Source organism: Hypanus sabinus, chromosome 23 (genome assembly GCF_030144855.1).
Source record: "Hypanus sabinus isolate sHypSab1 chromosome 23, sHypSab1.hap1, whole genome shotgun sequence".
NCBI classification, from domain to species: Eukaryota; Metazoa; Chordata; class Chondrichthyes; order Myliobatiformes; family Dasyatidae; genus Hypanus; species Hypanus sabinus.
In genome coordinates this window covers 3,863,853-3,879,018 of record NC_082728.1, presented here as the reverse complement: position 1 = coordinate 3,879,018, position 15,166 = coordinate 3,863,853, and the positions used below count along the sequence as shown (strand labels likewise).

The window sequence follows — 15,166 nt, the reverse complement described above, 5'->3', positions numbered from 1 at the left end:
GTTCAAATGTCATTGTTATAGTTTGCAGAGTTTGACTCTCTCAGCCAATGAGTCTTCACGGATTTTTCTCCACTTTCATTATTCCCTAAAAACACCTATTGATCATCTTTCAATGTATAACCGTACTGCTGATCTGGTTTGGCTTTTGTCACTTCCGAAAACATTCCATTTCTTTCAAGAAGCTCCCAGAAAACAAAATGACTCATTTTACAGGAGCCTAAAGGCAGATGTTGAATGTTTCAGGGACAGCCGGCAGATTTCTGAATGGACAACTAACCCATGAACACTACCTCAATATTTTTGCTCTATTTTTACACTCCTTATTTAATCAATTTACTTTAATTTCTTACTGTCATTTGTAGTTTTTTAAAAATGCCTTGCACTATACCCACAAAATGCTGGTGGAACACAGCAGGCCAGGCAGCATCTATAAGGAGAAGCACTGTCGACGTTTCGGGCCGAGACCCTTCGTCAGGACTAACTGAAAGGAAAGATAGTAAGAGATTGAAAGCTCTTTCAAATCTCTTACTATCTTTCCTTTCAGTTAGTCCCGCCGAAGGGTCTCGGCCCGAAACGTCGACAGTGCTTCTCCCTGTAGATGCTGCCTGGCCTGCTGTGTTACACCAGCATTTTGTGTGTGTTGCTTGAATTTCCAGCATCTGCAGATTTCCTCGTGTTTGCACTATACTGCTGCAATTTTCACGATATATATGTCAGTGATAATAATCCTGATTCTGATTCTGAATCAGATCCCTCTCTCCCTTCGAAACTCCTCGCTGCTTTCCACAGGGAGCAACGATAAAAGATGTTGTGAAGCTGATACACAAAGAGCAGTGTGTTGGACACCGGAGGCCTTTCTGGCACCAGATTCACAAACCGCACGAGTCTGACAGGTAGCTGTGTAAAATGTTTACTTCATCTGTCAGCACCCTTCAGCCCCCTTGACATGGCAGCTCTTGCTGGGGTGCTGCAAGCTGACCTAGTTCAAGCAAATGAATTTTTCATGGCAAGCAATTTCTACAGGCTTAGCTTCTTCCTTGGGGTTGCAACAGTCTTGACTGGCAGCCTCCACCTCCACCTGGCATGTTATCTATCATACATGGACGTTAACTGATGCATCTACTCTCTACGTAGGGTGTCGGGGAGGAGATACATCTCTACCAAAGGAGGTGTTGGGCTCTTCTTCCCTCCACTAACCTTCAGGTTACCCCCAGGCAAGGGGTAGCACCGGCTGAGCCCCCCACCCTCCCCGATCAGGGTCATATGAAGCCATGGGAGCAGATGGTGAATAGTCGTATGAGCAGCCGGTGCTGATCACAAGTCCTGGTTATGTGACCACTGTCACCAGGCAGACAATCTCTGAAGAGTATTGATAATGACTGGGGTCACCCGTCTTGTAAAGACACTGCCCAGAAGGCAATGGCAAACCACTTCTGTAGAAAAACTAGCCAAGAGCAGTAATGGTCAAGGACGCCCGTGTCATCACATAATGATGACATCATACGACACAGCACATAATGAATGAGTGAACACTCTATGTACAAGCCTGCTCGTTTAGCCCAGAGGCTACAGAAAGTGGTAGATGTAGCCAGTGCATCACGGGTAAAGCCCCCCTCCACCACTGAGCACATCTACAGGGGGTGCTGTCACAAGAAAGCAGCCTCCATCATCAGAGACCCCCACTGTCCAGGTCATGCTCTCTTCTCACTGCTGGCATCAGGAAGGAGGTACGGGAGCCTCAGGACCTGCAACACCAGGTAGAAAGTTCAAAGTATATCTGTTATCAAAGTATACAACCGGGAGATTTGTCTCCTAATAGTTATTACAGGAACAGTTATTACCCTTCAACCATCAGGCTCCTGTACCAGTGTGGATAATTTCACTCACCTCAACATCGAGTTGATCCCACAGTCTATGAACTCCCTTTCAAAGACTCAACACTTTGTGTTCTCAGCACAGAGGACTCCAGTTAATTGGGACACATTAAGACTAGTACATTTTGGCCCAACTAAATGGATGTTCCAATCAGCCAAATTTTCATGGAAATAGTTAAAAAGGTATGAAAAAGACAAACTGAATGACAGGTTATGTGTTATGTGTTTAAAGAAGTTCAGCTATGTTTCAATCTTTTCACCAGTGAACTGCCTTCACACAACGCTTTTGATGATCGCACCCTCCAAATCTTCATTCTCATTGTAACATTTCAAATGCTTCAAACACTTCCATTTATTATCAAATTGCTCAGTACACAAGCTGAAATTCTTACTCTTCACAGACATCCAAGAAAACAGAACCCCAAAGAGTGACTGACAAAGCCCCCCTCTCCCCCTCCCACACACCAGCAGCAGCAAAGCGTCAACCTCCCCCTCCTTCTCCACCTATTCAGCCCCCACCACTCACCAAGCAAGTAACAGCAAAGAGAGACCATGATCTGCAGTCAACCAGAACTATGGTTTACCCGACAGTTTGACATGCCACAGGCTCGCTCCCTCGCTAGCGAGGGACAGAGAGATGTCAGCCATTTCACAGCGAAAGGGGGGACTCGCTGTTGTGATGTTACAATCTGCCACATCACTTTTTATTCCGAGATTCTCCGACTGGAGAGTTGGCAGCAAATTCTTCCCACCATTGAGTGAAGTGGAGAGATGGAGCGATAACTCGAGTACAGAGACCTCTGTCAGCTCCATGTGCTGTCGTGAAATTCGAATGTTCCTTCTCCAGCGATGCTTCAGTTGGTGACTGACGTCATCCAGAGGCGTGCATCTTCCAGGCCACCCCTGGATATGAGGAAACGGCCGTGCGGTGAGCTCCATCTGCCGTGAAAAACTGCTGTTTAAGTGCAGCTGCAGATCATAGACTTACAGAACCCCAGCCACCTTGGAAAGGATAAAAGAGACATTACAGAGAAGAATTTAAGCTCTTTCCTCAGATGAGCTTGAAGAAGCAGCCGTCAAGTCAGAGAAGCATCTTTCAAACAACTGTGTAAAAAGGGCTTGTGACCTGAGTCACCCCAACCACAATCTATTCCATCTGCTGCCATCCGGGAAACGGTACCGCAGCATAAAAGCCAGGACCAACAGGCTCCGGGACAGCTTCTTCCACCAGGCCATCAGACTGATGAACTCACGCTGACGCAATTGTATTTCTATGTTATATTGACTGTCCTGTTGTACGTACTATTCATTATAAATTACTATAAATTGCACATTTAGATGGAGACATAATGTAAAGATTTTTACTCCTCATGTGTATGAAGGCTGTAAGAGATAAAGTCAATTCAATTCAGTTCAATCTGGCACTATCTTAGCTCCACTTCAACATTCAAGATAATTGTTGATACCTTCAAATCCTTCATAATTAACTTGTTGAAGTAGTTAGTAAATTTGCTGATGACACAAAGGTTGCGGTGTTGTGGATAGGGTGGAGGGCTGTCAGAGGCTACAGTGGGACATTGATAGCATGCAAAACTGGGCTGAGAAGTGGCAGATGGAGTTCAACCCAGATAAGTGTGAGGTGGTTCATTTTGGTAGGCCAAATATGATGACAGAATATAGTATTAATGGTAAGACTCTTGGCAGTGTGGAGGATCAGAGGGATCTTGGGGTCTGAGTCCATAGGACACTGAAAGCTGCTCCACAGGTTGACTCTGTGGTTAAGAAGGCGTACGGTATATTGGCCTTCATCATCTGTGGGATTGAGTTTGAGCCGAGAGGTAATGTTGCAGCTATATAGGACCCTGGTCAGAACCCACTTGGAGTACTGTGCTCAGTTCAGGTCGCCTCACTACAAGAAGGATGTGGAAGCCATAGAAAGGGTGCAGAGGAGATTTACAAGGATGTTGCCTGGATTGGGGAGCATACCTTATGAGAATAGGATGAGTGAACTCGGCCTTTTCTAGATAGATAGATAGATAGATATATAGACAGATAGACAGGTAGATAGATAGATAAATGAGCAGAATGGTCACAGTCCTGTTCTCAGGTTTGAGAAGTTTTAAGGTAAGGGAGAGATATTGAAAAGACTCCTGAGGGTCAGGATTTTCTCAGGAAAGATGGTGAGTATATGGAACATGCTGCCAGAGGAAGCTGTAGATGTGGGTACAATTACAAAATAAAAATCTATTCAGAGAGCTGCATGAACAGAGAAGCTTTAGAGAGTACAGGACTCACCAGAGGCAAAAGGCTCTAGGTCGGATTGCCACTGTGATTTGGAAGCCCTGTGTCCATGTGGCTGACTCGTTGACTCTATGAAATGAGAAGGAAGTGAAAACATGAAAAAAATGTTTGTAATCGAATGACTTTGCCTGGTGTCTCAGGGTTGGGTGTGTCTGCACCCACAGCACCCCCCCACCCCCGGCATTCCTTCTCCACCACCCATCCCACACTCCTCCCGTGGTGCTGCACCCTCACCAGATTTACAAACTTGCTCATTGCTCCACATTGACCAATACAGTACTATGCAAACGTCTTAGGCTCCCCAGTTTTATATGTATGTCTAAAGCTATCGCACAGTGTCGCACGGGTCAGTAGGTCAATCAGTCACATGGGTGCTTGCTTGGGCCAGGTGGACCTCTTACACCGTTATATCTCCAGGTAAAGAACACTGTTGGTTCAATCATTGTCAGTTCTGATGTTATCTCCCTTTTGCACAGATAAAAGAAAATTATGTAAATTATTGTTAAGTGTTGGAATAGTGCAGAGTATTGTTGAATGGCAGTCCAAAAGCATTCTACTCGTAATTCTAGCGGTATTTTTAATTTGTCCAAGTTATGAACCAGGTGCACAGGTCTCCAAGGGTATGACCTCACGCAGAATGACATAACAATTCATTCTGTGATGTTCTGGCTTCTGGAGGGAACTGAGAGGATATCTGATCACAGAGTGCACTAAGTTAAAAAGATTTGATGTGTTCTGTAGGTAACAGGATCCTATTTCTTTTAATGAAAGAGTCAAGTACAAGAACACATAATCTTGAGCATCACACACACAAGGTGCTGGAAGAAACAGGACAGGTATCATCTATGGAGAGGAATAAACAGTCGACAATTCGGGCTGAGTTCCTTCAATGGGGTTACAATGAGGTTTGTATAGAGGTATACAAAATTACGAGGTTAAGAGATAGGGTAAATGCAAGCAGGCTTTTTCCACTGAGGCTGGGTGACTCTAGATGAGTGGGAAGGTGGATGAACTAAGAAGCTGGGAGGTGATTGGTGGAAGAGGTAAACGGCTGAAGAAGAAGGAATCTGATAGGAGAGGAGAGTGGACCCTGGGAGAAAGGGACAGAGAGGAACCAGCGAGAGGTGATGGAGGTGAGAAAGAGGGAACCAGATGGAGAATGGGGAGAAGGAATTGGGAGCAGAGGAAAAGTTACCAGAAGTTAGAGAAATTTGTGTTCTTCTCTCTCCCATAAGCAGAAGATAAGAACAGCATGGGCTACCAGGCTCAAAGACGTCTTCCATCTCACTGTTACCAGATCAGAAAGACTCGACCTCACAGTCTATCTCCTCATGACGTCATCATTTACCTGCACTGCACTCTTTCAGTAGCTGTAACACTTTATTCTGCATTATCTTGTTCTACCTCAATGCACTGAGTATGGATCTGATCTGTACGGACAGTATGCAAGACAAGTTTTTCACTGTATATTGGTCCATGCGTCAATGATAAACCAATCATAAGGCAAATGATAGAAGTAATGTGATTTACAGTAAATATACATTCTTCAAAGGCACAAACACACACCAGTCATCACCACCATCATCATTATGTGTCGCGTCATTATGTGGGCAGTTAAAATCTCAGGAACATTACTGTTCTTGGCAAATTTTTCTACAGAACTAGTTTGCCATTGCCTTCTGGGCAGTGTCCTTACAAGACGGGTGACCCCAGCCACTATCAATACTCTTCAGAGATTGTCTGCCTGGTGTCAGTATTCACATAACCAGGACTTGTGATTTGCACCAGCTGCTCATACGACCATCCACCACCTGTTCCCATGGCTTCCCGTGACCCTGATTGGGGAGCTAAGCCCGAGGGTGACCTGCAGACTAACGAAGTGAAGGGGTGCCTTACACCTCTATTGGTATCGATATATCCCCATCCCGACACCTCCTTTGGTATCCATCTATCCCCATCCCGACACCTCCTTTGGTATCGATATATCCCCATCCCGACACCTCCTTTGGTATCCATCTATCCCCATCCCGACACCTCCTTTGGTATCCATCTACCCCATCCCGACACCTCCTTTGGTATCGATATATCCCCATCCCGACACCTCCTTTGGTATCGATATATCCCCATCCCGACACCTCCTTTGGTATCGATATATCCCCATCCCGACACCTCCTTTGGTATCCATCTATCCCCATCCCGACACCTCCTTTGGTATCCATCTATCCCCATCCCGACAACTCCTTTGGTATCGATATATCCCCATCCCGACACCTCCTTTGGTATCGATATATCCCCATCCCGACACCTCCTTTGGTATCCATCTATCCCCATCCCGACACCTCCTTTGGTATCCATCTATCCCCATCCCGACACCTCCTTTGGTATCGATATATCCCCATCCTGACACCTCCTTTGGTATCGATATATCCTCATCCCTACACCTCCTTTGGTATCGATATATCCCCATCCCGACACCTCCTTTGGTATCGATATATCCTCATCCCGACACCTCCTTTGGTATCGATATATCCCCATCTCGACACCTCCTTTGGTATCCATCTATCCCCATCCCGACACCTCCTTTGGTATCGATATATCCCCATCTCGACACCTCCTTTGGTATCCATCTATCCCCATCCCGACACCTCCTTTGGTATCGATATATCCCCATCCCGACACCTCCTTTGGTATCGATATATCCCCATCCCGACACCTCCTTTGGTATCGATATATCCTCATCCCGACACCTCCTTTGGTATCGATATATCCCCATCCCGACACCTCCTTTGGTATCGATATATCCTCATCCCGACACCTCCTTTGGTATCGATATATCCCCATCCCGACACCTCCTTTGGTATCGATATATCCCCATCCCGACACCTCCTTTGGTATCGATATATCCTCATCCCGACACCTCCTTTGGTATCGATATATCCCCATCCCGACACCTCCTTTGGTATCGATATATCCCCATCTCGACACCTCCTTTGGTATCCATCTATCCCCATCCCGACACCTCCTTTGGTATCGATATATCCCCATCCCGACACCTCCTTTGGTATCGATATATCCCCATCCCGACACCTCCTTTGGTATCGATATATCCTCATCCCGACACCTCCTTTGGTATCGATATATCCCCATCCTGACACCTCCTTTGGTATCGATATATCCCCATCTCGACACCTCCTTTGGTATCGATATATCCCCATCTCGACACCCACTGCAGGAAAAAGAAACAACAGCGTTAACTGAATGAATTTATAATGTTGACCGGAGGGTTCAGACCATTTTAGAATTGTACAAAGAATGACCCAAAACAGAGAGGGAAAACAGAAAACGGAATGCAAAGGCTCCCGTTGATAAATTAAATGGGAAAGAGCCTCAAGGTCAAACTGGGATTCTTCAGACAGAGACACAAGGAGTTATAATGGGCAATGGAGAGACAGCAGAGGAATTAAACTAATATTTTGTGTTTGACTTGACAGTAGAAGACACAAAAAAGATCAGATTTACTGGAAAGCTAAGGATCTAATGCAAATGAAGAAGTAAAATAAATTAATATTAGTAAAAAAATACCACTAGGGAAGTTAATGAGGCTGAAAACTGATAAATCCCAAGGAGCTGATGATCTATATCCCAGTTTTAAAAGAGACGTCCACAAACAGAGTAGATATTCTGTTTATTATCTCAGACACTATAGACTGTGGAATGATTCTTCATCTTTCCATAGATCCCCTTACAACTGTGATGAAGGCCCTTCAGCCCATCGTGTGCAAACTGGCTTTCCGAGCAGTCCTGCTATTTCCTGGAGCACACATATCCCTGAACACTCTGGCCCAGGCTGTTGGAAGCCTGCCCTGGGGCTGGAGGATGGTGTGTGTGAGTGTGTAGGCAGGAGGGAGGAACGGTGCTTGTTGTTTTGTTGCTTGTTTGTGTTCTGTGTTGTTCTACCGAGCTTTGTGGGCACGCTGTGTTAGCACCCGTATCTGTGACAACACTTGGGCACCTGTTGGGTGTGTCGGTTGTTAACACAAACAACACATTTCACTGTTCCAACGTACACGTGAAATATAGAATTGAATCTTGAATCTTCAGGGTCTCTCTTCTACCCTTCAGAGTTATTTATCAGGAGCGCTGCATACATAGGGCCCTTTGTACTGTCAATGATCCCTCCCACCTGCCCAACAACCAGATTGACTCCCTGCCATCAGGAAGGAGGGACCGTAGCATTAGGACAAGAATGTTAGGATGGGAAACAGCTTCTCCCCCAGGCCATGAGATGACTGAACACCCTGCCACCATCCAAGTCTAATCACACGTGAAGTGCCAGTGTATTAACTTGTGTCGCAGATGCAGCTTATTATCTGTTAACTTATTTGTGGTAATATTACCTTATGTGTTGTGCGTGTGAGTTATATGTACTGTGTTGTGTACCCTGGTCCAGAGGAACGTTGTTTAGTTTGGCAGTATACGTGTGTAAGGTTGAATGACAATAAAATTGAACTTGAATTTTGAACCTTGATTCAGCCACAACATTGGTGCTAATCAACATCTGCCAATCAGCCCAACAAACCCATGTTTTTTGAAACAACATCTAAAATGCTGTGGTACCTCAGCAGCTCGGGGTGCTCATCAATTTCAATATGGCTGATCCAATATTCCTCTCAGCCCCCATCTCTTGCCTTCTCCCCATGAACTTCATGTCCTGACTAATCAAGAATCTATCACTGTCTGCCTTAAAGACTGGGCCACCCCTGCAGCCCATGACAACAAATTCCACAGATTCATCACTCTGCCGCTAAAGAAATTCCTCCTCACCTCCATTCTAAAAGGACAGCCCTCTATTCTGAGGCTGTGCCCTCTGGTCTTAGACTCTCCCACCACAGGAAACATCCTCTCCACATCCACTCTATCTGTGTCCTTTGGTCCTAGACTCCCCCACTACAGGAAACATCCTCTCCACATCCACTCTATCTGTGTCCTCTGGTCCTAGACCCCCACTATAGGAAACATCCTCTCCACATCCACTCTATCTGTGTCCTCTGGTCCCAGACTCCCCCACTACAGGAAACATTCTCTCCACGTCCACTCTATCTGTGTCCTCTGGTCCTAGACTCCCCCACTATAGGAAACATCCTCTCCACATCCACTCTATCTGTGTCCTCTGGTCCTAGACTCCCCCACTACAGGAAACATCCTCTCCACGTCCACTCTATCTGTGTCCTCTGGTCCTAGACTCCCCTACTATAGGAAACAACCTCTCCACATCCACTCTATCTGTGTCCTCTGGTCCCAGACTCCCCCACTATAGGAAACATCCTCTCCACATCCACTCTATCTGTGTCCTCTGGTCCTAGACTCCCCACCACAGGAAACATCCTCTCCACATCCACTCTATCTGTGTCCTCTGGTCCTAGACTCCCCACCACAGGAAACATCCTCTCCACATCCACTCTATTGAGGCCTTTCAACATTCGATAGGTCTCCCCTTATTCTTCTGAATTCCAGTGAGTGGAGGCCCAGAGCCATCAAACGCTCCTCATATGGCAAGCCTTTTAATCATAGAATAATTTTTGTGAACCTCCTTTGAACCCTCTCCAATGTCAGCACAAAATTGCTCATCATACTCCACCTGAGGCCTCACCAGTGCTTTATAAAGCCTCAACTTTTATATTCAAGTCCTCTTGAAAGGAATGCTGACCTCACATTTGCCTTCCTCACCATGGACTCAACCTGCAAATCAACCTTTAGGGAATCCTGCACAAGAACTCCCGTCCCTTTGCATCTCAGATTTTCGAATTTTCTCTCCATTTGGAAAATAGTCAACCCTTTCACTTCCTCTACAAAATGCATGGCTGTACACTCTATTCAATCTCCTACTTTGCCCATTCTCCTAATCTGTCTAGGTCCTTCTGTAGCCTCTCTACTTCCTCAAAATTACTTGTCTCGCCACCTATTTTTGTATTGTCTGCAAACTTGGTCACAAAGCCATCAATTCCATCATCCAAGCAAAACGTAAAAAGAATTGGTCCCAACACAGACGCCTGTGGAACACCACTAGTCACCGGCAGCCAGTCAGAAAAGGCTCCCTTTATTCCCACTCTTTGCCTCCAGCCAGTCAGCCACTGCTTTATCCATGCTAGAATCTTTCCTGTAATACCACAGACTCGAAGCTTGTTAAGCAGTCTCATGTGTGGCTCCTTGTCAAAGGCCTTCTGAAAATCCAAGTACACAACATCAACCAATTCTCCTTTGTCTATCCTGCTTGTTATTTCTTCAAAGAATTCCAATAGATTTGTCAGACAACATTTTCCCTTGAGGAAACTGTGCTGACTAGAGCCTATTTTATCATGTTTCTCCAAGTACCCCAAAGCCTCATCCTTAAGAATCCTTATGAGGAAACATGGGCTTTTCTCTTTGACGTGATGGAGGGTGGGAGGTGACCTGATAGAGGTGTACAAGATGATAACAGGCACAGGTGGGTAGATAGCCAGGGTCCTTTTCCCAGGGCAAAAATGACTAATACGAGGCACATGATTTTAAAGTGATTGCAGGAAGGTATGGGGGGGGGGGGGACAGGTCAGAGGTAGGTTTTTAACACAGAGCGTGGTGGATATGTGGAATGCGCTGCTGAGAAGAGGTGTGATTGGAGGAATTGATACATTAGGGACATTTAAGAGACTCTTAGCATGACACATGGATGATAGAAAAATGGAGGGCTGTGTGGGAGAGAATGGGGGGAAGTGACTAAATCTAGGGCTCACAATTTTAAAGTAAAGGGTAGGGGACTGAAACGAGGAAATATTTCTTCACTGAATGGGTGCAAAACCTTGGCATTCTCCACTGAAGGGATTTGGAAGCTTCGCTCCAATTTCATTTAAAAGTGGGATTGACAGAGTTTTGTATATGAGGAAGATAAGAACATGGGGAAGGGAAGGAAAACAGACCCATTGATGAAAGACAAATGGAGGGCTTTGTGAGATGGAAGGCTTAGATTGATCTTACAGTGAGTTATAAGGTCCACACATAATCATGGTCTGGGTTGCAAGGTTCTATGCTCCATGCACCATGCTCCATGTTCCACGTTCCATCTTCCACATTCCATGTTCTATGTTCTATGTTCCATGTTCCACGTTCCACGTTCCACGTTCTATGTTCCATGTTCCACGTTCCATGTTCTATGTTCCATGTTCTATGTTCCACGTTCTATGTTCCATGTTCCACGTTCCACATTCTATGTTCCATGTTCTATGTTCCACGTTCTATGTTCCATGTTCCACATTCCATGTTCCATATTCCATATTCCATGTTCTATGTTCTATGTTCCATGTTCCACGTTCCACGTTCTATGTTCCATGTTCTATGTTCCACGTTCTATGTTCCATGTTCCACATTCCATGTTCCACGTTCCACGTTCCATGTTCCATGTTCTGTTCTACAATGTTGCTTTTGATTTTATTGAATGGGATTTCAAGTTATGAGGGGCCAAATGGACTTGTGATCTAGTTCTGCATACCGATAGTAGTTCCCCTCTGTGGGTTCAAGTTCAAATTTCGTTGTCACTCAACTATGCTTGAATACCAATGTATACAGCCAAACAAAACAGTGTTCCTCCATGGCCCAGATGCAAATCACAGCACCAACAGTCATTCATAGCACAAGGCACACATAGCACATGCAAGATTGCAGCAAAATACAGCCATTCACACAAAAAAAATCATCCAACTCCCTGAGTCCACGACTGTTGCAACAGTCTGCAGTCAAGCACAATACGGTTTGTCTCTGCCTGAGCGAACACTGGAGAGCCACACTGATGATGCCAGGCTTGATGCCATGCCACGCCACCTCCAGTACCGACTTTGATGCCACTCTCCTGGGCAGCTGACACCACGGCTTAAGACCTGCCCTCACTACAGTCAAGGCCACACAGCCCTCATGCCATCCCCCCCCCCCACACAGCCCTCATGCCATCCCCCCCCCACACAGCCCTCATGCCATCCCCCCCACACACAGCCCTCATGCCATCCCCCCCCACACAGCCCTTATGCCATCCCCCCCCCACACAGCCCTCATGCCATCCCCCCCCACACAGCCCTCATGCCATCCCCCCCCCACACAGCCCTCATGCCATTCCCCCCCACACAGCCCTCATGCCATCACCCCCCCACACAGCCCTCATGCCATCCCCCCCCACACAGCCCTCATGCCATTCCCCCCCACACAGCCCTCATGCCATCCCCCCCCACACAGCCCTCATGCCATCCCCCCCACACAGCCCTCATGCCATTCCCCCCCACACAGCCCTCATGCCATCACCCCCCCACACAGCCCTCATGCCATTCCCCCCCACACAGCCCTCATGCCATCCCCCCCACACAGCCCTCATGCCATCCCCCCCCACACAGCCCTCATGCCATCACCCCCCCACACAGCCCTCATGCCATCACCCTCCCACCCAGCCCTCATGCCATTCCCCCCCACCCAGCCCTCATGCCATTCCCCCCCACACAGCCCTCATGCCATCCCCCCCCACACAGCCCTCATGCCATCCCCCCCACACAGCCCTTATGCCATCCCCCCCACACAGCCCTTATGCCATCCCCCCCACACAGCCCTCATGCCATCACCCCCCCCACACAGCCCTCATGCCATCACCCTCCCACACAGCCCTCATGCCATTCCCCCCCACACAGCCCTCATGCCATCACCCCCCCCACACAGCCCTCATGCCATTCCCCCCCACACAGCCCTCATGCCATCCCCCCCACACAGCCCTCATGCCATCCCCCCCCACACAGCCCTCATGCCATCACCCCCCCACACAGCCCTCATGCCATCACCCTCCCACCCAGCCCTCATGCCATTCCCCCCCACCCAGCCCTCATGCCATCCCCCCCCACACAGCCCTCATGCCATCCCCCCCACACAGCCCTTATGCCATCCCCCCCACACAGCCCTTATGCCATCCCCCCCACACAGCCCTCATGCCATCCCCCCCACACAGCCCTCATGCCATCCCCCCCACACAGCCCTCATGCCATCCCCCCCACACAGCCCTCATGCCATTCCCCCCCACACAGCCCTCATGCCATCCCCCCCCACACAGCCCTCATGCCATTCCCCCCCACACAGCCCTCATGCCATTCCCCCCCACACAGCCCTCATGCCATCCCCCCCACACAGCCCTCATGCCATCACCCCCCCACACAGCCCTCATGCCATTCCCCCCCACACAGCCCTCATGCCATCCCCCCCACACAGCCCTCATGCCATCCCCCCCACACAGCCCTCATGCCATCCCCCCCCACACAGCCCTCATGCCATCACCCCCCCACACAGCCCTCATGCCATCACCCCCCCCACACAGCCCTCATGCCATTCCCCCCCACACAGCCCTCATGCCATCCCCCCCACACAGCCCTCATGCCATCACCCCCCACACAGCCCTCATGCCATCCCCCCCACACAGCCCTCATGCCATCCCCCCCACACAGCCCTCATGCCACCCGTGCCCCCCCGCTGTTCACCAATAAACCAGTGATTCCACACTATCAACGTCCAACAGAAAAAAACAAATAAGACAATTACTGTCTGTTAGACTGCTCACTGCTTTACATACCCACACCCCTCTGACACGTGCAGCAGCACATCGCACACCATGTCCAGCTCCTTCAGTTTTTCTGCCAACCGGGGTAACCATACTGTAGTTTAAGTTCTTAAAGTCCAGCATGGTCTTGTGATCATAAAAAAATGTGTTTAAATAAGACAAAAATGCCCATTGAAGCTGCTGCATCCGAGCCCGCTTACCATCTTACCGGAAAGAACCGGTGAACCGGTGTTATCGCAGAACTAAAGCATAGTAGAAGCTCTTGGGCTCACAACGCTGCTTTCAACCTTCTCCAAGGTCAATGTAACCCTTCCTTCCCACATGACCCTCCATTACTCTCATCTATTTGCCTATCCTAGGCTCTCTTAATGTATCTGCCTCTACCAGCAGACCACCATTCCTGTGTGAAAAACCTGCCTCTGATCTCCCCTCTATGCTTTCCTCCAATCCCCTCAAAGCTATGCCCTCTTTTCCACCTGGGAAACCGTGCCTGGCTGCCCTATCGGGTGGTAAATCAGGATGGTAACCTGTCTCTTTGCCCATCGGTACAGTTCAGCTCCACGCCTGATAGAATCGTGCCAGGCTGAATAAATGTGCAGGACTCCCTCCCTGGGGAGCTGGGGAATCTCACTCACGGAGCCCATTAAAGGCAGAGACCGGGCCACTGTTAATGGGATCACGTGGACAAGACAGGAAGCAGATCAGAGATAAATCAGGCGATGATTTCGATGAATGTCAGAGGCAGTTGGGAAGGCCAGATGGCCTATTCCTGATCCTAATCCTTAAGTTTTCATGCTCAGACGTTAAGCGTTTTAGCAGCCTGTCGTTACTATGGAAGAGAATACAGTGTCTAAATCATCACAAGGCACAATCTCTTTGGGAATATGATGCACCAGTTCTGCCCCTTTTGGTTGTCAGAGGGGGGAGAAAGGAACATTAGTTGAAAGCATGAAGATACACAGCATAAGCTTGGCAGTGGCATTTAAGACTAATTGTTTAATGTTTTTCAGGCATTCCAAGCCTGCTATGCAACAACCCAGAGATGTGTTATTAAATTAGTAACCAGGTTTATCAATTAGTAATGATGGATAACAGTAATTCTGCACATCATTTTGTGCTTACAGTGGCTCCGAATTTTCACTTTACATTTATCTATGATTTCAGTTTTAACCTCTCCCTTTCTTCTTTACTTATACCCCCAAAGCAAATTTCAAACTTCACCTTAGAAAATGTTCTGAATCCATTATTTTCAGAGTATGAATGATGAGTCGATGATACACTAGGGGCAAAAGAAATTCTAATTTAAAATTAAATATAATAATCCTGCCAGAAAGCCAAAATATAAATCCCCAGGCTCAACCAGTTAAGAAGCTGCATT

At 47.6% G+C, this 15,166-nt stretch overlaps 1 long non-coding RNA gene across 3 annotated transcripts; it reads right to left on the bottom strand.

Moving 5' to 3' along the window:
- Nucleotides 1-2,395: 2,395 nt before the first annotated feature.
- On the bottom strand, nucleotides 2,396-14,611 carry LOC132380284 (uncharacterized). 3 transcript variants are annotated; one of them, XR_009507723.1, is made up of 3 exons: nucleotides 14,316-14,611; nucleotides 4,170-4,244; nucleotides 2,396-2,876 (listed from the first exon to the last, which is right to left on the bottom strand). It is a non-coding gene; the product is annotated as an uncharacterized LOC132380284 (long non-coding RNA). The 3 variants fall into 3 exon arrangements; XR_009507724.1 differs by having other exon boundaries at nucleotides 2,396-2,813; XR_009507722.1 differs by lacking the exon at nucleotides 14,316-14,611 and adding an exon at nucleotides 13,801-14,067.
- Nucleotides 14,612-15,166: the final 555 nt, after the last annotated feature.